The sequence below is a fragment of the Nicotiana tabacum genome, chromosome 24 (assembly GCF_000715075.1).
Source record: "Nicotiana tabacum cultivar K326 chromosome 24, ASM71507v2, whole genome shotgun sequence".
In the NCBI taxonomy this organism is placed as follows: domain Eukaryota; kingdom Viridiplantae; phylum Streptophyta; class Magnoliopsida; order Solanales; family Solanaceae; genus Nicotiana; species Nicotiana tabacum.
The window spans coordinates 99,912,067-99,937,581 of NC_134103.1; the positions used below are offsets into that span (position 1 = coordinate 99,912,067).

Genomic DNA, 25,515 nt, shown 5'->3' on the forward strand with positions numbered 1-25,515 from the left:
TATTACTAAAAAGAAAATGTAACCAGGGGTTGGCGCCCTGTATTACTAAAAAAGGAAATGTAACCAGGGGGTTGGTGCCCTGTATTACTGAGAAAAAGAATGTTGAATCCCCTTGGTGAAAAAGTTCTACCTGGGTTAAACTATGAAAAGCAAGCTTGAGTGAAGAGTACTTCTACCCGGAACTATGTGCTGGATCCCCCTAAGCGAAAAAGTTCTACCTGGGTTAAGCAACGAAAAGCAAACCTGGGCGAAGAGTACTTCTACCCGGAAATATGAGCTGGATCCCCCTAAGCGAAAATGTTCTACCTGGGTTAAGCTACAAAAAACAGCCTGAGCGAAGAGTACTTCTACCCGGAACTATGTGCTGGATTCCCCTAGGCGAAAAAGTTCTACCTGGGTTAAGCGACGAAAAGACAGCCTGGGCAAAGAGTACTTCTACCCGGAACTATGAACTGGATCCCCCTAAGTGAAAAGGTTCTACCTGGGTTAAGCTACGAAAATAACCTGAGCGAAGAGTACTTCTACCCGGAACTATGAGCTGGATCCCCCTAGGCGAAATGGTTCTACCTGGGTTAAACTACGTAAAATATCCTGAGCGAAGAGTACTTCTACCCGGACCTATGAGCTGGATCCCCCTAGGCGAAAAAGTTCTACCTGGGTTAAGCTACGTAAAACAATTTGAGCGAAGAGTAATTCTACCTGAAACTATAAGCTGGATCCCCCTAGGCGAAAAAGGTTCTACCTGGGTTAAACTACGTAAAACATCCTGAGCGAAGAGTACTTCTACCCAGAACTATGAACTGGATCCCCCTAAGTGAAAATGTTCTACCTGGGTTAAGCTACGAAAATAACCTGAGCGAAGAGTACTTCTACCCGGAACTATGAGCTGGATCCCCCTAGGCGAAATGGTTCTACCTGGGTTAAGCTACAAAAATGGGAGGTATGAACAGTAGTGATGCATGCTGCAAATAAAGGAAAGTTGAGATTTCGCAAAAACTTACCTTTGGTGACATTCGCCCTTTGAAAATCGCCATTCTGCACTGCTTTGATCCTGCTTCAAACAAAGAAAAATTTGTGAGTTTTTTAAAGTGGTGGTCAGTTTGTGGCCTTGATGCCCTTAGTAGTTTGAATTCACCCCTCCGCTGTCGAAGAACTGATTTTGTCAGTGTGATACCGAGGTTCCCGAATACTCTGTATCGCTTTCTAGAGACATTGTCTTTCTGACGTTGCCCCTGGCTGTTTCATACCCGGATGTCCATGGTACCGCTAATCCTTGTCCCTAAGGCAAAGCAATTTTCCTTTAAAATCAAACTTAGTTGTCTTGCACTCAGAACCAGTTTGTGTCTGTAGTGCTTATCAACTTTTCCCATGAAGCAAGTCTTGCTTAGACGACCTTTTCAGTTTGTTTGAGACATTTTGTCCGCCTTATCAAAAGAGATCACAGATGGATTCCTGCCTTCGTCAATGCCGTATATGCTCCAAATTGTGCTTGGTACTACGGGAAAACTGTAGACAGTTTTGCATCCATTTTTGCTTTGCTTTTGATGCAAGACTAGACCGAAAGGGAATCTAAGAAAAATTATGGAAAAGAATAGAAGAGCAATTGGAAGTGAAAAAGGAATTGTGTCTAAATAAAAGATGTCCCTTTCGGGGAGAGAAATAAGGAGACTTATCTGGAGATATGTGCCGACTTCAATGAATCATGACATGCATTTTGGACTGGACGCCTGATCTGTCTGAGCTGTCTAATTCTCAAAATATGTCGCAAATGTTCAATCTTGAAACTGTCTTAGTTGTGCTCATGCCGGAGCATGGAAGACCCTCATCCGGCTAGTAGCGCCCTTTGCGGGTTTTCGCTAACTGACCTCTCTCATTTCTCTAATCACCGTCGCCTTACAGTGCCCATACGGGTTTTCACCGATAAGACTCTCTCATTTCTTTTTCTTTCTTTCTTTCTTTCTTTCTTTCTTTTTTTTTCCTTTTTTTTTCTTTTCACTAAGATACGACACGCGAAAGGTTGGCTGATGCCCCTGGCATGTGGACTTCAAGTATTCTCAAAGATCGATCAGAAGTTCTTAACAGGAAAAGTCGAAAGGAACCTTGAACTGAATTACAACCTTTGGAACTGTTTCTACAGGAAAAACCGTAAGATAAAAACAAACTTCTGCCCCAGTTTTGGAGTATTGGGAATATGGATTTTTGTTGCAATGGGACCGAACCCAGGGTAAGGCTGCCTACGTATCCTTTCGGAATCAGGTCGGACGTAGTTCAATGACTCAGAAAATTTGAACTTTTTTTTTTAAAGTACACATGTTCCAAAAAGTGGAAAACAAAGGAAGAAGAGAAATACAACTTAAAAAGGGGTAACAAAAGGGTGACACTTTCTTGGAATAGCGAGCAATGGTAGCCTTCGTCATCTCGATCTAAGAAAATCATGCGCGAAAGTTCCACAGTGGGTATATATCACACATAATATCTTTTGACTGCATCTGCATTAATAGTCATATCTGGTACCCGTCCTTCTTCATCTACCAAGTGCAAGGCCCCTTTTGGTAACACTTTATTGATGATGTAGGGTCCTTTCCAGTTTGGTGTGGAAGAACGCGTTTCAGGACGAGTTGGCCTACCTCGAAGTACCTTGGACGCACTTTCTTGTTGTAAGCGCGTGCCATTCTTTGCTGGTATAACTGGCCAAAGCACACTGCTGCTAGCCGTTTCTCATCAATCAACATTAGTTGTTCTAATCGGGTCTTTACCCATTCTGCATCTTCAATCTCCGACTCCACAATGATCCGAAGAGAGGGAATTTCGACTTCAGCCGGTATTACAGCTTCTGTCCCATATACCAACAGATAAGGAGTTGCACCAACCGATGTACGAGCAGTCGTGCGGTATCCCAGAAGAGCAAAAGGCAACTTTTCATGCCATTGTCTCGAGCCTTGGACCATTTTCCTAAGAATCTTCTTGATGTTCTTGTTCGCCGCTTCAACGGCTCCATTGGCTTTTGGCCGGTAAGGGGTAGAATGGCGATGCATAATTTTAAATTGCTCGCATACTTCCTTCATCAAATGACTATTGAGATTGGCTGCATTGTCAGTGATAATGGTATTTGGGATACCAAAGCGGCAGATGATGTTGGAATGAACAAAGTCTAACACTGCTTTCTTGGTGACTGCTTTGAAAGTGACGGCTTCCACCCACTTGGTGAAGTAATCAATTGCAACCAAAATGAATCTATGCCCATTTGAAGCCTTTGGCTCAATTGGCCCAATAACATCCATTCCCCAAGCAACGAAAGGCCAAGGAGAGGACATGGGATGCAACTCTGAAGGTGGCGAGTGAATCAGGTCACCATGAATCTGGCATTGGTGACACTTGCGAACAAAACTGAAGCAATCTCGCTCCATTGTAAGCCAATAATACCCTGCCCGCAGAATCTTCTTCGCCAAAACATATCCATTCATGTGAGGTCCGCATACCCCCGAATGTACTTCACTCATGATCCGCTCAGCTTCTGTTGTATCTACGCATCTCAACAAGTTCAAATTTGGGGTCCTTTTGTACAAAATTTCCCCACTCAGGAAGAAACCGTTGGCGAGCCTCCTTATAGTTCTTTTTTGATCTCCCTTAGCGTGCTCTGGGTATTCTCTCGTTTTCAGGAATCGTTTTATGTCATGATACCATGGTTCACCATCTGGTTCTGTCTCAATTGTATTGCAGTAACCGTGTTGATTCCGAACTTGGATTTCTAGTGGATCGATATGGGTGTTTCCCGGATAAGGGAGCATCGAGGCTAAAGTAGCCAAAGCATCTGCTAGCTCGTTGTGAAACCTGGGAATGTACCTGAACTCGATGGATTTGAATCTTTTGCTCAAATCTTGTACACATTGTCTGTATGGAATAAGCTTGATGTCTCGAGTCTCCCATTCACCTTGGGCTTGCCGGATAAGCAAGTCAGAATCTCCCATAACCAATAGTTCATGCACATCCAGATCGAGGGCCATTTTCAAACCCATGATACATGCTTCGTATTCTGCCGTATTATTGGTACAGAAGAACCGAAGTCGGGCTGTTGCAGGGTAATGCTGTCCAATAGGTGAGATGAGGATTGCCCCGATCCCAACTCCTTTGATATTGACAGCTCCATCAAAATACATTTTCCATAGAGGGTTGTCATCTGGAACTACTTCCTCTATTGAGTTGACCTCTTCGTCTGGGAAGTATGTGGTAAGTGGCTTGTACTCATCATCAACTGGATTCTCTGCCAAATGATCGGCCAAAGCCTGTGCTTTCATTGCAGTGCGAGTGACATAGACGATGTCGAACTCTGTAAGCAGGATTTGCCATTTTGCGAGCCTGCCGGTGGGCATTGGCTTTTTGGAAAATATACTTCAGAGGATCCATTCTGGATATGAGGTAAGTAGTATAGGCCAAAAGATAATGTCTCAACTTCTGAGCGACCCAAGTCAAAGCACAACATGTCCTTTCTAAAAGGGTGTACTTAACCTCATAATTTGTGAACTTCTTGCTCAAATAATATATTGCTTGTTCCTTTTTGCCTGTCGCATCATGTTTCCCCAGAACGCATCCAAAAGAATTATCCATCACCGATAGATATAAAAACAAAGGCCTACCAGGTTCAGGTGGGACCAGTACAGGGGGTTTTGATAGATAATCTTTGATCCTGTCAAAAGCATTTTGGCAATCGTCTGTCCACTTGATTGCAGCATCCTTTTTCAGCAACTTAAAGATGGGCTCGCACGTGGTTGTGAGCTGAGCAATGAACCTACTGATGTAGTTCAACCATCCGAGCAAACTCATGACCTCCTTTTTGTTCTTCGGGGGTGGCAGATCTTGAATGGACTTTATCTTAGATGGATCCAATTCGATGCCTCTCCGACTGACTATAAAACTGAGGAGTTTCCCAGATGGAACCCCAAATGCACATTTGGCTGGATTGAGCTTAAGGTCATACCTTCGAAGCCGTTTGAAGAACTTTTTCAAATCATTCACGTGGTCAGCCTGTGTCTTTGATTTTATGATGACATCATCGACATATACTTCAATCTCTTTGTGCATCATGTCGTGAAAAATGGTGGTCATGGCCCTCATGTAAGTTGCCCCTGCATTCTTTAAACCGAATGGCATGACCCTGTAACAATAGGTACCCCATGGAGTGGTGAAAGCGGTCTTTTCTGCATCACCCTCATCCATTAGAATCTGGTGGTACCCAGCATAGCAATCCACGAACGACTGTATCTCATGCTTTGCGCAATTATCTACAAGAATATGGATGTTCGGCAAAGGAAAATTATCCTTCAGACTTGCTTTGTTCAGGTCTCTGTAGTCAACACAGACTCTAGTTTTTCCATCTTTCTTTGGCACAGGCACAACATTTGCCACCCAGGTGGTGTATCGTACAGCTCTGACAACATCGGTGCTCAATTGCTTCATTATTTCCTCTTTGATTTTATCACTCATGTCCGTTTTAAATTTTCGCTGCTTCTGTTGGACTGGTGGAAAATCAGGATACGTGGGAAGTTTATGAACCACTAAATCGACGCTTAAACCAGGCATATCATCATAAGACTAGGCAAACACATCTCTATACTCAAATAAAAGTTGAATCAAGGCATCTCTGGTTTTTTGTTCAGTGTGAATGCTTATCTTTGTTTCTCTGACTTCTTCATGACCTCCGACATTAATTGGCTCAGTTTCATTGAGGTTGGGCCTAGGCTTGTTTTCAAATTGTTCCAACTCTCTTTTTATTTCATCAAAAACCTTATCTTCATCATATTCGACCTCTTGATGCATTATTTCAAAATTAGACAGCCTTTTGAGATCTGGGCGTGAATTCCGCATGCATGTCATGTTATTAAAGCCGGCATTAACAAAACTGAAATGGAAATAAAATGGCAGGAATTAGGAAAAGGAAAATATACAAAATTTAACACGAAACTGAACTGCATTTCATTGAATTTGAAAGGATAGGAGGGTTAACGTCAAAATAAAACAATCATACTAAGATATTCGGATTACAACCCTGAAAGTAACCCAAAGTACAAAAGAAAGAAGCTGCAAAAGTCAACTACCAAAACTCCTTCCTTGTGGGGAGAGGAGTTGCTTCCCAGTTATTGAGCATGGTTTCTGGGCCAATTAGTTGCATATCGGCACGACTAGTGCCTTCACCCGCCTGGATCATGTTCACTTCAGAAAATATCTGCCTGAGGTCGTGGCAAATTTCATCAATGTTTGCATGCGCCTCGGAATTTTGACCATATTTGAATCGTGGCTTGACAAAAGTGTAGAAAATGTGAGGGATAGGTTGCTGTAAGACCCACCCGTGCTTCTTGCAGTGCTTGGCTTTGTCTTTGTCTGCTTGTGTTGGCCTGAAGCCTAAACCAAAAGTACCCCTGTTACTGAACGGAGAAATGGGTTCTGAAATTCCTTGCAATGATGCCCCCAAACCTTTTCCTGGCTCATAACCTTGTCTCATCATAAGTGCAGCCACCATTACAGATGTGGCAGAGAGACGCGGATGTAGAATGGGTTTTCCTTCCTCAACATGGTCCACAACAACCACTTCGAAAGCCTGATAGACAATGGACTCACATCCTTCCTTGGCCTCAATACATGGGATTAACGGGTCTTTATAAATGGATGACTCGTCTTCTCCGTGAACAATAATTTCTTGCTTGTTGTGCTCGAATTTGAGCATCTGATGCAAGGTGGATGGCACAGCTCGGGCTGTATGGATCCATGGCCTTCCAAGAAGAAAGTTATAAGAAGTTTTCATGTCCAATACTTGGAAGACAATTTCAAAATCAACAGGCCCAATCGTCATGGTCAGGTCGATCTCCCCAATGGTATCCCTCGCTGAGCCATCAAAATTCCGGATGAGAACATTGTTGGGTCGGATCCTGTCTGTATTGATCTTCATGCTTTGCAAGGTAGAAAGAGGGCATATATCTACACTCGAGCCTCCATCAACCATGACTCGCTTCACATAATGCCCCTCGCATTTGACAGTCAAGTGCAAAGCCCTATTGTGACCGGCTCCCTCCTCAGGAAGTTCATCATCAGTAAAGGAAATTCTGTTCACCTCAAAAAATCTATTGGCCATCTTCTCTAATTGATTCACAGTGGTATTCTCTGAGACATGTGCCTCGTTCAGGATTTTGATTAGTACACGGGCATGCTCTCCTGAGTGTATAAGCAGAGATAACAGAGAGATTTGAGCAGGAGTCTTTCTCAGCTGGTCAATGATTGAGTAATCCTGAACTTTCATCTTTTTCAAAAACTCCTCCGCCTCTTCTTCAGTGACCGGTTTCTTTATTGGCATTTGGCCTTCTCTGATTTGCTTAGCCTTCCTCAACTCTTCTGGAGAGTAACACCTTCCTGATCGAGTCAAACCTCCAATTTCCCCCACTTCTTCTATGATTTCCTTACCTTTGTAGGTTACTACAGTTTTGTTGTAGTTCCAAGGGATGGTTTTCGTATTTGTTATACGGGGTTGTGTGGCAGGCTTGATTATGATCGGCTCTATTATACCCGTCGTACCACCCTGATTCTCCTTTGTGATGGGGTGACCTCCAAGGACGTATAACTTTGGGCTTGGAGCATTGGAGCAAACCTCCAACCTCGAGATTTTTGGAACATATAAAATTGCCCCTTCTGAGCTCTGGGCACCTTTCACAATCAACGGTGCATCTAGGCTTGGATTTACTTCCAGTTTGGTTCCCTCTTGAATCGTTACCACTGTCATTTCTGCTCGACCAACCGGCTTGTATTCATGATCTCGGCCAATCATTCCCACAAAATGAACATCATTGTGTACTGGTAACGGGTTATTGGTCACATTAGGAGGGTCCTCACCATTCGTGACTACAATCAATTTTTCAACAATGAGTCTTTCTACGGCTCTTTTCAGGGTCCAACAATCATCAGTGCTATGCCCCGGAGCACCTGAATGATATTCACATCTAGCGTTTGCTTGAAATCTATGTGAATCGGGATGCATATGGTGGGGAGCGATGGGTCCAATCACGCCTATCTGCTTCAACTTCTGGAACAGACTAGAGTATGATTCTGCCAATGGAGTAAATTTTTCCACTGGCCTCTGCTCTCGACCATAATCCTGCCTAGGACGAGCGTTGTAGGGTGCCCGAAAATTTTGCTGCTGAGGTCGGGGTAATCTTGGAGCTGGTGCCCGTACCTGTTGATTAGGAGGATGAGCATATGATTGAGCATTAAACACTGTATATTGTGGCGGTCCCAAAGAGTACTGAGGAATTGGCGGGGGATAGTAATGTTGAGGGTAGCTGGAGTGCCCCTGCTGAGCTTGCACATAAGGGTGCGATGCCCCTCTTTGAACTTCTCCGGATCCCGAAGTCATCATGGACCCTTCATCTCTCTTCTTTCTATTTGCCAAACTTCCCGACCCATTTTGGATAGCCTGGGTGGTGGCTTTGAGAGCAGCTTGACTTACAATTCTGCCAGTCTTGAGGCCATTTTCGACCATTTCTCCTATTTTGATTGCTTCAGCAAAAGGCCTACCCATCGCGGACATCATGTTTTGAAAGTAATCAGGCTCTTGGGCCTCCAGAAAAACAGTGATCAACTCGTGGTTATCCATGGGTGGCTTAACTCTAGCTGCTTGCTCCCTCCACTTGATCGCATACTCCCTAAAGCTTTCAGTCGGCTTTTTCTTCATATTGGACAGAGAATTGTGATCCGGCGCAATATCTATGTTGTATTGAAATTGTTTGATGAAGGCTTGGGCCATGTCATCCCAGACATGCCAGTGAGAGATATCTTGATCAATGAACCATTCGGAGGCTACCCCCACCAGACTTTCTCCAAAATAAGCCATCAGCAATTCTTCTTTTCCACCTGCACCCCTCAGCTGGTTGCAGTACCTTTTCAAATGGGCGATAGGGTCGCCGTGTCCATCATATTTCTCGAATTTTGGGGTCTTGACCCCTGGTGGCAAATGGATGTGAGGGAACATGCATAAATCACTGAACGAAACACTTTTATGACCCTCTAATCCTTGTATGTTCTTTATGTTCTGTTCAAAACTTTTCATTTTCCTGGCCATCTCATCCGATTCAACCGTCTTGGTAGGCTTTTCATTTTCCACTGGTGACTCGTACTGAGGAGTCTGATTATAAGGAGCCGAGACCCCGAAAGCCATATTTGGAGAGTAGTAGTGGCCATCATAAGCATGAGATGGTGGCTCATTGATTGGCCTCGTCACAGGAGGTGGAGGCGGGATTGTGTATGCCGGTGCTCCAGACACGACTAGAGGAGTGTTACTGACTGGTGCAGCTGGAGGTCGCGCATTAGAGGTACCAGGAGCAACGTGGAGGCTGTAGTTTGGCACATACCCTGGTGGTAGGATGTGGTCGCTCGTTGCATGGAGCGGTGGTTGAGTAGCCAGGGGTACAGTGGAAGTTCCCTCTGAGGGACCACGGGGTGGAGGCTGACCAGACACCCAAGCTTGATATACATCAGACAATTGCTGTCTTAATTTTCTTATTTCCTCTCACTCTTGTTCAACTGATTAACCCTGGGGGTCATCACTGATCAGCTCGATCTCATCATCGTTGGTCATTACTACTGCTCCCTTAGATCTAGTGAAGTAATGGTGTGTTGCCAGTTTCACCACAAACCAACCACCTTAAGCTAAACTCAAGAGACAGCAAACGTGTTAGGGTTAAGCATTTTATAGATATGAAATCACACATAATGTGCCATGCTCCTATCATTGTCACTATTTCTAACATGCTTTTGGAGGCTTCATGTTTCATTCCGACTTATGGGGTAGCTTCTTATTGACGCTCTTATTATTTATTTATTTTTATTTTATTTATTTATTTTCTTATTGACTCTCTTATCTTCTTTTTTCTTTTCACTCACGCCTCATTTTGATCCCTCATCTTAGAATCATTGAAAAATATTTTGATCGAACCTTTTGTGGGTTGCCTACGTATCATGTCGCCGCATGAATCAGATCATTACGTAGTTCAGGAGAGACAAAATAATTTTTTTTTATTTTATTTTATTTTTTATTTTTTTTTAAAATGACTCTAAAGACATAAATATGACTGAAAATACGACAAATGCAAAATTAAAAATACGACAAATGCAAAATGAAACTAAAAACTAATTGACTGCACTAAAACGTTAATATTTAATGGCATTCTTTCTTAAACTGATATCATCAATGGTCTGCATCCCTTGGCCTCCACTCTCCCCCCAACATCTCGTACAAATTCTGAAACACTCCCGGCAATTGTGGAACGAGGGCACGTGCCTGTTGACCAACTTTCTCATTGTTTAGATGACGATGATCGTCATGAATATATGCTGCTTTCTCTGCCAATTGAAGTACTTGCTCTCTAGCAAGCCCCATATTTACGTGACAATTCTGCAACCATATCTGGGTAGTGTTGAGGGTGTTACCCATCTCGGTCTCGCGTCCCTCGTATTCTTCAATACGGCGGTTTAGCACAGCTCTCTCAATCATCCACTGACGCCGCTCTACCTCAAAATCTGCATGTTGATGACCTCCCTTAAGCCTTTTTATTTCTTCCAATTGTGAAAGAAACTGACCCTTTGAGCGTATCCAATGTGCCCTTTCTCTATCAAACTGCTCTCTCTGCTGATCAAACTCCAATTGTTGCTGGTGCGCATCCTCTTCAATGATACTCAGGTTTTCTTGCAGCTTGTGCATTTCAATATTGTTATTTGCCTCAACTCTTCTAACTAAACCAATAGTGCTTGCCAATTCTTCTTCTAAGCGGGCCGCCTCATTTTTAGCATGCTTTAGATCTTTATCCATGCCCCGTAAGGCCGATTGATAATCTTTCTCAATATTTAAACGAATCTGAGCGACTCCGGCTTGCAGTTGGGCTTGTTGTTTAGCTATGGTCATCCGGGAACGCTCCAATTCCTCTTTTAACTTTTCTATAGCTCTTTGATCATTTCTCCTCCTGTTGGATCCTTCAGGCATATCTCCAAGCAACGAAGGGTCATGAAACCAGGTAATATATTCAGGGATCACCTTTCCATGATCCCGGTCTTCTACCATGTCATTCAACTCCGATACTTTACTTGCAAACCAAATTTTCATAATTTCTTCTTCGTCATGAGGTTGATCTTTACCAAAATCATAATAGAACTTGCTCATATCTCGTGTTGGTGGCACTTCCTGTAGTCGTGCAAATTGGCGCATTACCCGAAGTGGAGCATAAAACTGAACACCATCCAATCCTATGAGTACCAAATAAGAGTGGTATGCCGACTCACAAATGACCTCTTTGGAGGAGAACCAATCGTAGTTCCAAGTGATCCGTTTGGCAGACAGAGTAAGAAGTAGTTCTTTCCGGGAGCCAATCCCCTCTGGTAAGTCACATTTGTCAATTCTTTTCTGGTGATCATAAGTATGATTGGGCCATAGCTCACTAAAATTAGTGATCGTAGGATGACGATAGAAATGCTCCAAAAACCATATCTGTAACAAAATGTTGCAACCATCAAAGTTTCGCGCGCCTATTTTACATCTAGTTAAGGCACGGAAAATGCAAGAAAGAATCATAGGGACCAAAGTATAATCACCCCTTCCTGAGGTTAGAGCCTCAACTACACCTGCCAAGAGGATGTCAATGCGTCCCTCCCTTTCCGGGAAAACTACACGCCCCAAAAAAGTGACCATAAATGCAAACCTTCTATGTACCTTCCATGTTTCCTTATCTTCCTTTGATTTCAATTTTCCCACATTCCTTTCGAAATTGCATTCTAGGCCATACAACTGAAACAAAAAGCCCAACTTAACCTATTTGCCTCCTAGACCTTCATATTGTCCGTAATTTATGTTCAAAAGCTTCAAAAACCTACCTTCGTTCACATTTTTTGGTACTATGGGCCTTTGGCGGCGAAGATTGCGGCCCCACCCCTGGAAATGGGCGATTTCCTCCAAGGTCGGAGTCATTTCACAGTCGATAAAACGAAACACATTATTTTCAGGATCCCAGTGCGGAATCAAAGCTTCAATCACATCCCTCATCGGCTTTATCGTAATCATGTGAACCAAATGTCCCAAGTATTTCTTTATCTGGTTTCGCTCATATTCCTTAAAGTCTCTCCACAATCCCACAACAACTGTGGTATCTGATCGACAATGAGAAAATCTGGTATCCCTTCTAATCTGTGCCTCTTTTCAGACTTACCTCTTCCCCCACTCATGGTATACCTGTCTAACCAGACACAGGGTTAGGCTTTGATCAAACATATTATTGACACACAAAAATTCCGATTTCTCGTGTTTTGACTCCATAAATAAATAAATAAAAACTCAACTGTGGGACTATGAAAAATATTTTGGATTTAGTATTTTTTTTTTTTTTTTTTTTGGATTTTCTAAGGAAAGAATTGTAAACAAGGAATTAAGGAAAAGGAAAATATTTTTGATTTTTTTTTTGAAAATTGGGGCCGGAACCGATGAGGTTTGCCTATGTATCTCACATCCGGTGAGAATCAGACCCGCGTAGTTCGGTTAAAACTGACTATTTCTTTTTGATTTTTTTTTTTTGAAAAATTAATCTCTAAAAACCGTATGCACTAGACCACATCATTTTTTCTATATTTGTTCAACTGATTTATGCTAAAGTCGGTCAACATGCCAGCCTCCTAAATAATGCAACAAGTAGCACATAACATGACATAATGGTCTCAACAAAGTACTTGTCCTAAAATAGAACTCGACCCTTGTGTCGAAAGCTGCTAAGTCAAATACACATGATGCAAATAAAGCGTAACCTACTAGGGATATTCATTGCTTGTGGCTTGTTCTTCTAAGTTTGTAAATCCTAAAGGAGATGGTATCTAGACCTGGCTTACCCGGGCAGACAACCCGAGCCGAGGAGTGTCAAGCATTACCAGTAGTAGAACAGCACTGGCTAGCTAACGGCTCTCCCGCCTAAACAAGTATGACTAAATCCTTCACCAGAAGCTGGTAGGCTAACTGGCTTTATCTAAAGACAGAAATTTTGTGATGCTGGTAGGCAAACACAACATAATTAATTATCAGAAGACTCAGAGGGATGCGAGGAAAGATACAATTTATATGTACAGTTCAACAATATCAAAACGGTAAAAACTCGACAAGTAACACATTAGGCTCAAATAAATCACAATATATACAAAAATTAATAAAGCCAAATAAAGTCAATGTACAAGCTCGAATTCTTGAAAGTTCCCCAGCAGGGTGTGTCACACCCCTTTTATGCCCCCAAAAGATATATGTTATGGATTATGGGTTAAAGAGTTTTTCCAATTAAAGTGACAAACTTGAGTAGGGATTATTTTACTTACAGAGTCGCCACTTGGAATTGAGTTTTGAGGTGTTCCAAGTCACCTTTTATTTGAATCCCTAGTCAAAGGAAGGTTTGACTCTATTATTATCGGTCTGCGAAAACAAAGTCCGGGTAAGAAATTCTGTTGACCGGGGAGAAGGTGCAAGGCATTCCCCGAGTCCCGTGGTTCTAGCACGGTCGCTTTATTGAGTTAAACTTGGCTTGAATATTTGAGTTATTACATGTTTTAGAACCTTTTATACATTACCGCTTTTATACCGTTTTATTATTTATGAAATTTGTTTGAACAAGCTGCGATGTCGCGCACTCGTTTATTTTTTTTTTGTGCGCATTGCGAATAGCGCCACGTGAAATGCACGCGCGTTTTACAACATGTTTATTTTATTATTTGAAGTTAGGGTTGAGTCACGTGAAACACACACTCGAATTAGTGATTACGTATCATGACTATGCTACGGAAACCGTACCCATAGTCACGATATTTCCTTGACTTTCTCATTCTTACTCTCTTTTTAGCAAACAATCCTTCTCTGACTTATTCTCTCATTATCAATTGCAACAACGACAGTACTAATGGACGAGGCATCTAAACTAACAGGTGCAAGTAGACTCACTTCTTTTGAATTAGACGTCTCACTTTTGGCAAGAGTTGAATTATCGATGATACATCTCTATCGTCAGCATGTGACCCTTGCGAGTTTGGATTTAAGTGGCCTCTCTCATTTATGAAATGGCCAGTATGAATCCATTATTTGAGCCCATTAATTACTTCTAGCCTCTAAATTCCTACCATACAATTTGGATTGCACTTTAATAGATGGAAAGCATACTGCCATATTTTTACATAAATGAATAAAAAACAAGCCAATGCATTAATCTAACAATTGTATCAAGCACATGACTTAATTCAAAGCAGCAAAAGATTAGCATGAATTCATCCACTATGCTAAGATGACGAACAAGGATAAAATAACATCGAGGAGCAACAATAATCAATATCATTCACTATGCTAGCAAAATCAAATTGAGATAATATAAGTGCAAAGAGTGGACCTTACCGCTGAGAACTTCCTTTTATATTGGAGAACCTTTGGTGAGGCAAAAATACAAGGAAATTGGAAACCAAAATTCGACCAAAACAAGGACCTTCCAACGAAACAGAACCAAATGGCCAAAACCTCAATGACAAACTCGAATCAAGACCCGGACGAAATCTATACAGACCATCGTTTCGAGCGTAAAAGGGGTCATTTCGACAGAGGTGTTTTTTTTTTTGGTTTTGGACAGTATTTCGTCGGGTTTATTGGCGTTTTTTTTTTTGAGCTACTCTGGCTGATTTTTTGGAGCTGCTGGTTCTTATGCCTCTTGCCTTTGGATTCATTTTTAACATGCTTTTATGGAGTTTTTGGCTGGAATTTTTTGCTGACTTTTTCTACTTTTTTTTTTTTTTTTTTTGACCTCGTTTTTTGGGGTGGTTGTTGGCTTTTATTTTGGCTGATTTTAGGCATGAGGTTAGGGGACAATCATGGGGGGACAAAGAGTGGGGAACAATAGGGAGAGGAGTAGGGAGCAAATCGTGGGGGGGACAAGCATGGGGGACAAGGTATGGTGGGGAGGGGACAAGCATGGGGGGACAAGGTAGAGTAGGGACACGCGCGGGGGACAAGGTAAAGTGGGGACACGCGTGGGGGACAAGGTAAAGTGGAGACACGCGTGGGGGACAAAGAGTGGGGACACGCGTGGGAAGATGGAAGCGGGAAATATTCAAACACGGTAAAATATTAGGTGCTCACAAGGTCGAGGGCCTGGTTGTGAGGATATTAATATCATAGCGCGTGAATTGTCCGCGTAGCACGTGAGTTGACCGTGCGGGTCCAGGTATTGATACCATAGCGCGTGAGTTATCCGCGTAGCACGTGAGTTGACCGTGCGGATCCAGGTATTAATATGATTGTACGTGAGTTGTCCGTGCTTAGAGCTTGGGTTTTGGGAGCCCCTCCGGAGTCTGTACACACCCCTAGTGAGCGCAGAGTGTTGAGTGTTGACTGAGTGCGAGTGATGAGTGATGGAGTGACACTGCTGTGAGGTTGTATTTATTTGTGTTGTTGCTGCATTTATCTGTTAAACTTCTTTGTGGCATTTACTGAGTTATGGAGTTTACCTGTTTATTTCTGTTTATTTTTAAATTATGAAAATAAATAATTGGACTGTTTTATTTAGCTCGTCACTACTGCTCAGTTCCTTAATTATTTCAGTTACTTGCTGAAGTGGTTGTACTCATACTACACCCTGCACTTTATGTGCAGATCCAGCTGAGTTAGAGCGCGACGATCGTTGAGTTCAGGCCGACTATCTGTGGAGATTGCAAGGTAGTTGCTAGCGTCCGCAGGACCTTGTTACTCCTTTTGTCATTTCTTCTTTTGGACTGTTAGATAGTTTATATATCTTAGTTTATAGTTTTAGACGCTCATGACTTAGTGACACCCCGATGTTTGTGGATCGTTTCCGTATTTTTCTATATTATATTTAGAGTTGATTTAGTTTATGAAAAATTTAAATGTTGAAATATTTTATTAAATTTTTATAATTGATTTTGTAGTAATATTTTGGGAAGTAGGCTTGCCTTGTAATACGATAGGCGCCATCACGACCATGGTTAGATTTTGGGTCGTGACAAGAACATTAAGCATATTCTTACGCCAAATGACAAAATCATTACCATCAAAAGGAGGGGACACCAGGTGAGCACCTAGACTATCCTAGGGATGTATGTAGAAAGGATGGGAATGAGGGATAGTAAATCGTCAAAACCATCGGTTGTAGGTGACGAACGCACTTCAGGACTACTCATTTCTAAACCCTAGTCGTGTCAATTTTGTACAGAAAAATAGAAAATTGTTATCTACCAACACTTTAACCCAAAATTGAGTAATGAAAAGATATTATTATCCTTCTTTGCAACCTAAAGAAGAAAGGCCTTCCATTTATCACGGAAATAAACAACCACGACCTTCGATACCACCGGCTGAGTCGAAAATTAGGCATGAATACACTCCACAGAATCGAGCCACAGATTTACCAGAGAAACACCGCAAAATCTCTGAGAAATGCACTAACAACCATCAATTTTGACTAAATCGATCAAAAATCGAAGAAGGTCGCAGAAACTTTCCGGCGATGAAAACTTCTACAAAACTCGAGAAACAAACATCGTCAGATGAACATGCGGAGCCATAAACACTTGATAATAGGCTTTGATACCATATTAATTCATTAATTCGCAGTGTAATCGCGAAAATTGATTTAGGATTGAAACCCTAATATATTAATATATAAAAGGAGAGGCAAATCCATGAAATTATGCCAAGTGTCAAAACAAAATATTAACACCGGTCATGTCGGACAAAACTCCAAGATCTTTAAAATAGAAAAGAAATTACAAAATTTTAATATTAACCAATTCAGTTATTAACACCATGGAGTCCCACGCTTTTTAGCACATACTTTTTAAAACTAAAAACTAAAATTTTTTTTATTCCAATTCCACACTCTCACGTTTTTCATTAGTTTTTTATTTAATTTATTACAACAATATACCCAGTATTATCCCACATCGTGGAGTTTGAGGAGGGTGGTGTGTAAGCAGACCTTACCCCTACCTTGTGAGGATAGAGAAGTTGTTTTCAATAGACCCTCGGCTCAGGAAAGAATAAGCACCACATTAATGAAAATATAGATAAGAAAGGACAGTCTCAAAAATTCATATAAAAGCAGAATAAAAACAATAAGATAGTAAGGTGATCAACGATTATGAAAGAAAACTTTTTACATAAAAATAGTAATAAAAAAAAAATAAAAAAAACTCCACGATTTATCGTCAAACGTGGGGAACACAATTATTCACAATGGATACTTCCACCCATGTTGGGCAGTTATTTTATTTATTCATTAGAATTGGAAATTAGATTTTTTAAGGAGATAGACAAGGCAATAATTACAATCCTCTTAAAGTACTGTTCAAGTCAAAGCCTTCACGTTTTTACTTTAACTACAGTTACAATTCCTAATTATAAGGAGATAGACAAGGCAACAGTTACGAGGAGGCTGTTATCGGTCGGTAAGGTACGGTATTTAAACATTTTGTTTCGATATTTTTGATATTCAATTTCTTAAAATGCTATATCAATACCGTACCTAATTAAATTTGATATGATTCGATTTTTATCCTTTCGGTTTTGGTTTATTCGATTTGAATACTAACTAGTGCGTAGAGTCCTAGAATGTAATATTCTTAATTAAAGTATTCAAAAGTACAAAAATAAAAATGTTTGTTGACATAATTTTTGTTCAAAACTAGTAAATATCAACTTAGAGAATGAAAACTGTACATAAAGGAATACATTTGATCATTAAAAATGTCTTATTATTTGCTTATAGTTAATTGATGAACTTAGATAATAAAGGAAAGCAAAATTTTAGATTATTTATATTTATGTTATAATTAATAATATATGTATTGTGTAATATAATATATATATTTCGGTACAGTATCGATATTTCGGTATTTTATTTTAAAATACCAAATATCATACCTAATACCTTCTCTTTTTTTTTAAATTAAATCAAATACCATACCGAATACCAAAATATCGAATACCAAACACTAAAATTTTCGATTTCGATACGCTAATTCGATATTTACCAAATTATGCTCGGCCCTAGTTACAATCCTCTTTGAAGTACTATTTCAAGCCAAAGCCTTCATGTTTTCACCTGCCGTTTCAACCAAACGCATATATTTTCAATTCCAAACGCTTCAAGTTTCAATTACAGTGCCACTCAAGGCAGAGAAAAAATCAACAAAGGAGAAGAAGTTTACCAGTGAAGATGATCTGAAGGTAGAAAGCTTTCTTTTCCCACTTTTTCATCTTGAGGCTTCTATAATTATAGATAACCCAACTGCTCATATTTGTTTTTTCTAAAACTAATATAAACAAATTAAATTTGTGTCTAATTACATTAAGATTTTCTAGGCAGTTCGTGTGTTTTATTCTTTATTCTTTTAGTATTTTATCTTCTTTTTGATATCTTAATTTAATTCTATTTATGGTGTATTAATTTTGTTGTGAAGTTCATAAACTGTACAATATCAGTTTATGAATGAAAAAGATGCTTTATATTATTGCAAAATTTTGTTGGCTAGTTTGTAAGCTAATCTAAAAATATTTAAAAACTAATTTGGTTTTCTAGTTTGATACTAATAGAAATTTTTGTGATGTGTGTGTGTATATATATATATATATATATGTAAATCACATTAAAACATATTATATCCCAACACGGAGCTTATCTACTACATCAATATAAAAAATAATCTAGTTCAATATTTATCGTTGTTAAAATATTATATATGCAAAGCTGCTGATTTTTTCTAAATCCGGCTTCAATTAAGCATACGCATACCATTGGACCGGAGAGTACAGTTTTTTCTAAGGGATTTTGGCCTTGTTTGATAAACTAACCTAATAAATGGCATAAAAAAACACAACTTATTGTTATTGGCATCTTATGGCCCGCATTTATATTTTAATTTAAAAAAGTAATTTTGTATAAAAAAAAAAATAGGTTAGACCTTCTTTCCCTATGTGTCTCTCTCTTCGTATCTCTTTTCCATATCTCCTCATTCTCTCTCTTCACACCAGAAAATTTAGAGCAATTGGCATAAATAAATGCCTAAATGATTGGACCAACCATGAAACTGAATTCTCGTGGCCCGTTTTCGAAGTTGAACAAGTTTCTTTATTCTCACTTAGCATTAATGGATGAAATCAAGCAAATTTTTCACAAATTCGCACAAAAATTTTGTTCAGAAAAGAAATAGTTGGTTTTGAATCAAAAGAGGAATGAATTTGGATGACTATACACATTCCAAGTTTATTGAACTTTCAAATTTTGGTGAATACACATCTCAATGTATATCGACTTAGATATCTTATTTCATGTATATCATGCATGTATATATATATATATATATATATATATATATATATATATATACATGTCTATGTATATCAATGAAAATATTGTGTGATATACACTGACATATAATATGATATACATGTCTATGTATAAATCTTGTGTGATATACACATTGATATATAACAGCCAAAATACATATCGGTGATTATTTGCGAAATGTATATCACAATTTTATTCTCATTCTTTGTGTATATCAAAATGAATATTAAAATTTTATTTTCATTATTTGTATATCCAAACTATGAATTTATAAATATAGTTATCCAAAATTTATTGTTGTCTCTATACCAATATATATCATAATAAAAAAATTATATTATTTATATATCACAGTGTATAATATATTAAATAATATGTATAACTATATATATATCATAAATTTATTTTCCTTCTTTGTATATATCAAAAAATTATTTTTCATCTTTGTATATCAAAATATATATTAAAAATTTATTTACTCCCACAATTATATTTATTATTTTTATATCTTAGAACTTGCTCTAAACTTATATACATTGCTACAGTGGAAAAAAAAAACAGAAAAGGAATATAAAGAAGTTTTGGAGAAATTTTCAGATACTTTTGAAAGGAAATAAAATCTAATTTTTAGGAAGATGGGTGCAACCAATTAGAAGAGAGAAGAGATTTTTAATTAAAAAAAACTAAAGAGAAAATGAATAAGGCACCATTTGTGGAAAGGGAGATAAGAGTACTGAGTGCATTTTGGAAGAAGATATGGAACGTAGAAGACGGAAAACAGCTGCTTTATTTACGTGATGCATAACTAAGAATTGGAGAGAAGAGAGAGAGAGAGCGGTTCTATAAATTGTTTTGCTGTTTTTAAGGAAAATAACTTTAGTTATTTGGTGCCAATTTGTTTGGGCTTCTATTGTCAAACCTAATATAAAGCCAAAAAAAAATGTCAATTCTCCTTATGTGTTGTCATGCAATCATTATATAATTTGAAAAAAACACATTTTTATACCTTTTGAAGTTTGGCGAAGTGGGCAACAAGTTAGGCCCCGTTTGTCCATTAAAAATAATTTTTTTTTACAAAAATGTATTTATTCATGAAATTTTACAAATTTTTAAAAAAAAATTGAAAATGAGTTTTTCAAAAATAAAAAAGTGATTTTGACCACTTTTTCAAAATTTTCAGAATTCTTTTTCTCCACTCACAAAGCTGCAACATTTTTGCAAATGAAATACATGTCCAAACATAATTTCAAATTCCAAATATCATTTTACAACTTAACTCTAAATATTACTTTTTTCCAAAAATTATAATTTTTATGTCCAAACGCCTACTTAGTTTTTCTTTTCCTATGCAATGTGCTCGCCTTTTTCTTTTAATTCTTATTATTTTTTGAATGCTTCATCTTGTTGATTTATTATTAGATTCTATTTGGTTGGGACAAAGTGAGTTACAAAGTTAGTTTTTTTGGCTCACATTTTTCTTTAGTTCTTATTTAATTGAATTCTTCATCTATTAAATCTTGTTGATTCATTCTTAGATTTTATTTGGTTGCTTAAATCATAAGTAGTAATTTACTATCTTATGTACACGCTGTCATAGACTCACGTGGTTATACTTCCTACACCAAATTGAAACTGAGAAGAGTTTTATAAATTCAAGGATTTCCAAATAAATAAATAAAATATAGAATCTTATTCTTTGGAACTATTGATAATTTGATGATGATAAATAAACGAAGATATTAACAAAAGGAAAGAAATTCTTTGTTTCTTTTCCATAAGGCAGTAACTCAAAATTCTTACTATTTATCCACCATTAATTTATTAACTAATAGTGAAATTTCACACCTACAATCTTCAATGTGTTTTTTTATAAAAGAAACGGAAATGGAATGAATCAAAAGTAGAATATTTGAAAAAAAAAGTTAAGATGATAAATTCTGGAAATGAAAACTTTTAAATAATATAAAAAGCAAGATAACTACGAGGAGCGATACAAAAGTTAATGATTAAAGTACAGCAAGATAAACAATGTAAAAGAACTCCGATGGAAAAAAACAAACAAAACAAACTCGACTCGGCTGCTAATCAATATATAATACTTGATTTTAAAAACTATTAAACTTTACCTACTTAACATTTCAAAGTGTTTTTCATATAATTATTGTTTTGGCCAATTAATTTTAATTTTATTTTCAAATTATTGAATAAAAATATTTCCCTCTTTTGGAATAAGTATATCTTGTACTGCTAGATTTTTTAGTATATGATTTGTGCCTTATTTTATTTCTTATAATCTTTCTAGACGATTTACTTAAAACAAAAGTTTTTTTTATTTTTATAGAAATGAAAAAGAAAGGCAACAATAGGTAAACCCATAAAACGTGACATTGGAAGCATTGAATGAGGGTCCCACTTGACCAGAAGTTGGCTTTTTCAAAATGCTGCAAATCAACACGTGTACTGGAAATAAAAGTGGGCCCTAGAGTGTCAGTAAACTAACAAAGCGTGTTATGAACAAGGAGTAAGTTGGAATGACACACGTCACATTCAAAAAGTTCGTTCAAGGGTAAGTTGGTCAAAAGACCCAAATATTTAAAATGTAGGTACAGTAAATTCATTTGTTTCAGCCAACGGAATTATTTTATTCTCATGCAATTACCGAAATACCCTTTAAACCTGAATTGCAACCGGATGCAGCTCAATCCTTAACCGGAGACAACTCTCTTTCTCCCTTATTAATAGTAGTAAAGTAATATCTTCCCATTTTTGCATCATAATTATTCTTTGGCATAAACTTCTAATTCCCTATGGCTTGTGATTTGTGCTTTTATTTTGTCTTTATAGTAACTGTAACAATTGCTTTGGAAAGTGTAAATGTTAGTTTTATTCCATTGGCTAAGTTCCTTGGAGACTACTAAGTGAACCCACAAAAAACAAATTATATTGCAACTTGATTAATGATTGGTTGGTTAATCCAAAATCTTACTAATATTCTACATTTGTGTTTAGGACAAGGAGTGGTTTGTATAGCAGGTCGTGGTTAGAAACGAACTTGGAGCAAAAAAACAAGTAAAATTGTTGATTTGTGCCGGTAAGAATCTTTACCAATTCAGTACATTTCTTATGGTTTTCATTTCTCTAATCCCTTTTCTTCCCTTACTTATCTTCTTCTTTTGTTTGGTCATGGTTATAAGAAGGAGATTGAGTATCCAAATATAGAATTGTAAATAATATTTTGTCATTGACGCTTTAAGTTTTACTAAACATGGGGTACACTGGGTACTCAATAAATTCTTTTATTGTAGATTATGAATCTATGATTTTACTTTTATCTTTAAAACAAGAGAATTTTCGTGCATTATAAAATACTTTTAAACCTTAGGACAAAGTTAATAAAAACTCTAATATAAATTTGAAGTGGAATACCAAAAGAAAATTTATAAAAACTCTAATATAAATTTGAAGTGGAATAACAAAAGAAATTTAAATAAAAAGATAATTTTTTGCGATAGACGTGAAAGTGTTTAGCTTCAATTTTAAATAACTACTTCTAATAGATTGGATTAGACTGAAGTCTTCTTCTCAACTATATTTGATTGTATCATTTCTATTATGCATAACAAACTTTTCAATTTTAATTCATTCGAGGACATGTTTTTATCTTTAAATTCAAACCCCTATTTATAATATATATCTTCTATAGGTAACTAATTATTTCATGGCTTGATCATTCACTATAAGGCATTTTGATGCTAATTACACGAGTGTGAAGATTCTATCATTTTATACCATGCTTGGTATGAGTCATGAAGATAGAGTTTGGGTGCCAATTAAAGTGGTTGGTCCATTAAGTACTACAAGATTTTACACCAAACATTTTATAAAACCATCAAACTTGACTTTCTACTAATTATTCTCTTTATTGCTTTGATAAGAGCCGAGAACAAGTACTTCAAAATAAGGAAATGAGTACTTTCAAGATCTTTAGAAACACAGTAAAGATTGTCTGGGCGGGTAATAAGATGGGGAATCTATAGAACTTGCTTTCAGTCACAAGAAGATATAAACAAGAAAGAATTGGCTTAGACAACTTGAGGTTGGGACCATTAATACTTTTATTTTATTTTGATTAGCATACATCCAAATATTCCTAATTTGACTCATCATTTATCTATGTAAAGAAAAGTACATTTCATATATTGAATTTGTTAACCAAGAGCTCATTCTGTTTTCAGTGGCTGATATTCGAAGGTCTATTCCATCAATGCTTGATTGAAACTGGATCGAAGGAAGATTTTGTTTTGTGCCTTTAAGGGGAACTTTGTTAATTTGTACTAACATATTGTGTAGTAAAAATGGCTTTTTTCAAACGGTACTAATAAATTTGTGAGAATCAGAATATGACCAATCATCCAAGATTGCATTTTCTTATGAATGCTTTCCTCAATAGCTATTTTCTAATAGATACATATGTTTCCTTATGACTTGAATGTATGAATATTCAGTGGATTTACATGTTAATAAAATAATAACATTTGCAAGCTCCTTTATGTCTACCATATTTTTCAAGTAACATTTCTTATGAAAAAATTATATTTAATATTCTCGCGAGTACAGATACTAGTAAAGAGGAGAGAGAGAAACGAGAAGAACAAATATCTAAGAGAGAAAATGAATTCTTATTTCTTATTATGTCTGGAATGTTCTATCATCAGTGTATATACAAATTAATGAATGACTAAAAGCAAACTGTGCCGGGTATACAAGGTGGCCCAGACCAAGTAGAAAACAATGAGACCCAATAATTCCTTAGCTGTTATCAAGGGTAGCATATTTGAGCGCATAATTTAAAAAACGTAATGGGTATTTGAACGCATAATTTAAAAAATGTAATGGGTTCAACGCTAAAATTAATAAGTTTGAATTAGACCAATATACTTATTTTGGATTAGATGATAAAAATATTCATAGATTTTGTATGTCTTGAATTTGAACTGATACTATGAATGAACACAGAGTATTGATTATATGGATCCAATATCTGGTTCACGAGTTCCATTTTCACCCAAACTATACATATATCAGGCCAAAATTTTACATCAGAAAAAACCTGAAATTTTCAAAAGTTCTATTACCATTTCAGATCAGAATCCATACAGTTTCATTCCCTATCTTATTAATCATATTCAAACCAAAAAAAACACATAAATAAATTGAAATACATTTTGACAAGAACTTGCAATCATATCAAAATGTTTTGTATCAGTTGCTAGTACAAAGTGATTCCAATTTTCTGAATTCAAATTGGAAAGTAATAAGTCTAGCTAACAAGTGTAGTTGTAATTTAAGCTATGAGACGAGAGGGTAATCAATGATTAAGCAACATAACTAAGCTATTTTTAAGCAGGTCAACTTACACAAACGAGATCACACAAATCAAATCCAGATCCATAAAACAAAAGCAAAATCTAAAATAAAAGGCAAATATCTCTGTTTTTTCCAAATATAAACGCTATACATTCAACATACTTGTATTACTCTACGAACCGACCCGCCGGAATTGCGTGTTGCCGCCGTGTAAGGATTTGGAGGCAGAAGGTGGCGATGGAGGTAAAAAATGTTTCCGGTTCGTCGACTCATCTGCGACCGGTCCAAATCGGGGCCGGTTCATAGCGGCGCCGCCGTGTTAGGCGGTGAAGTAGAAGATAGGTTGAAGAAGGAGGTGTAGGAAGATAAAGCCAGTGCTTGACGCTGCTAAGAACACCAATCCGTACAGAGTTCGAACCGCCATGGAAGAAGATTCTGGATTTTGATTGGAAGGAGATTTGAGATTTAGATATGGAAAATAGTGGTGGGGATGTTCGATTTTAAATAGAGACTGTAAAAGCTTCCTGATTTGAAATTTGAATGTGAAAAGGACTTAAAAGGGAAAATGGATAAGGCTATCGCAAAATAATAATTTGAAAAAAGAAAAAAGAAGATAAGGTTAAAGGTCTATAGTAATAATAATTTAATATTTTGATGTATTAATTTCACTAATTGGATCGTTTAAGAGTTATATATAATACTCCCTCCGGCTTAGTTGTCAACTATACTAAAAATATATTTTACTTTTAAT

At 37.5% G+C, this 25,515-nt stretch overlaps 1 long non-coding RNA gene across 1 annotated transcript; it reads left to right on the top strand.

The window, feature by feature from the left end:
* Nucleotides 1-18,145: 18,145 nt before the first annotated feature.
* LOC107793728 (uncharacterized) lies at nt 18,146-25,306 on the top strand. The gene is made up of 3 exons (XR_001649784.2): nt 18,146-18,277; nt 22,407-22,488; nt 23,633-25,306. It is a non-coding gene; the product is annotated as an uncharacterized LOC107793728 (long non-coding RNA).
* The last annotated feature ends 209 nt before the right edge of the window (nt 25,307-25,515 follow it).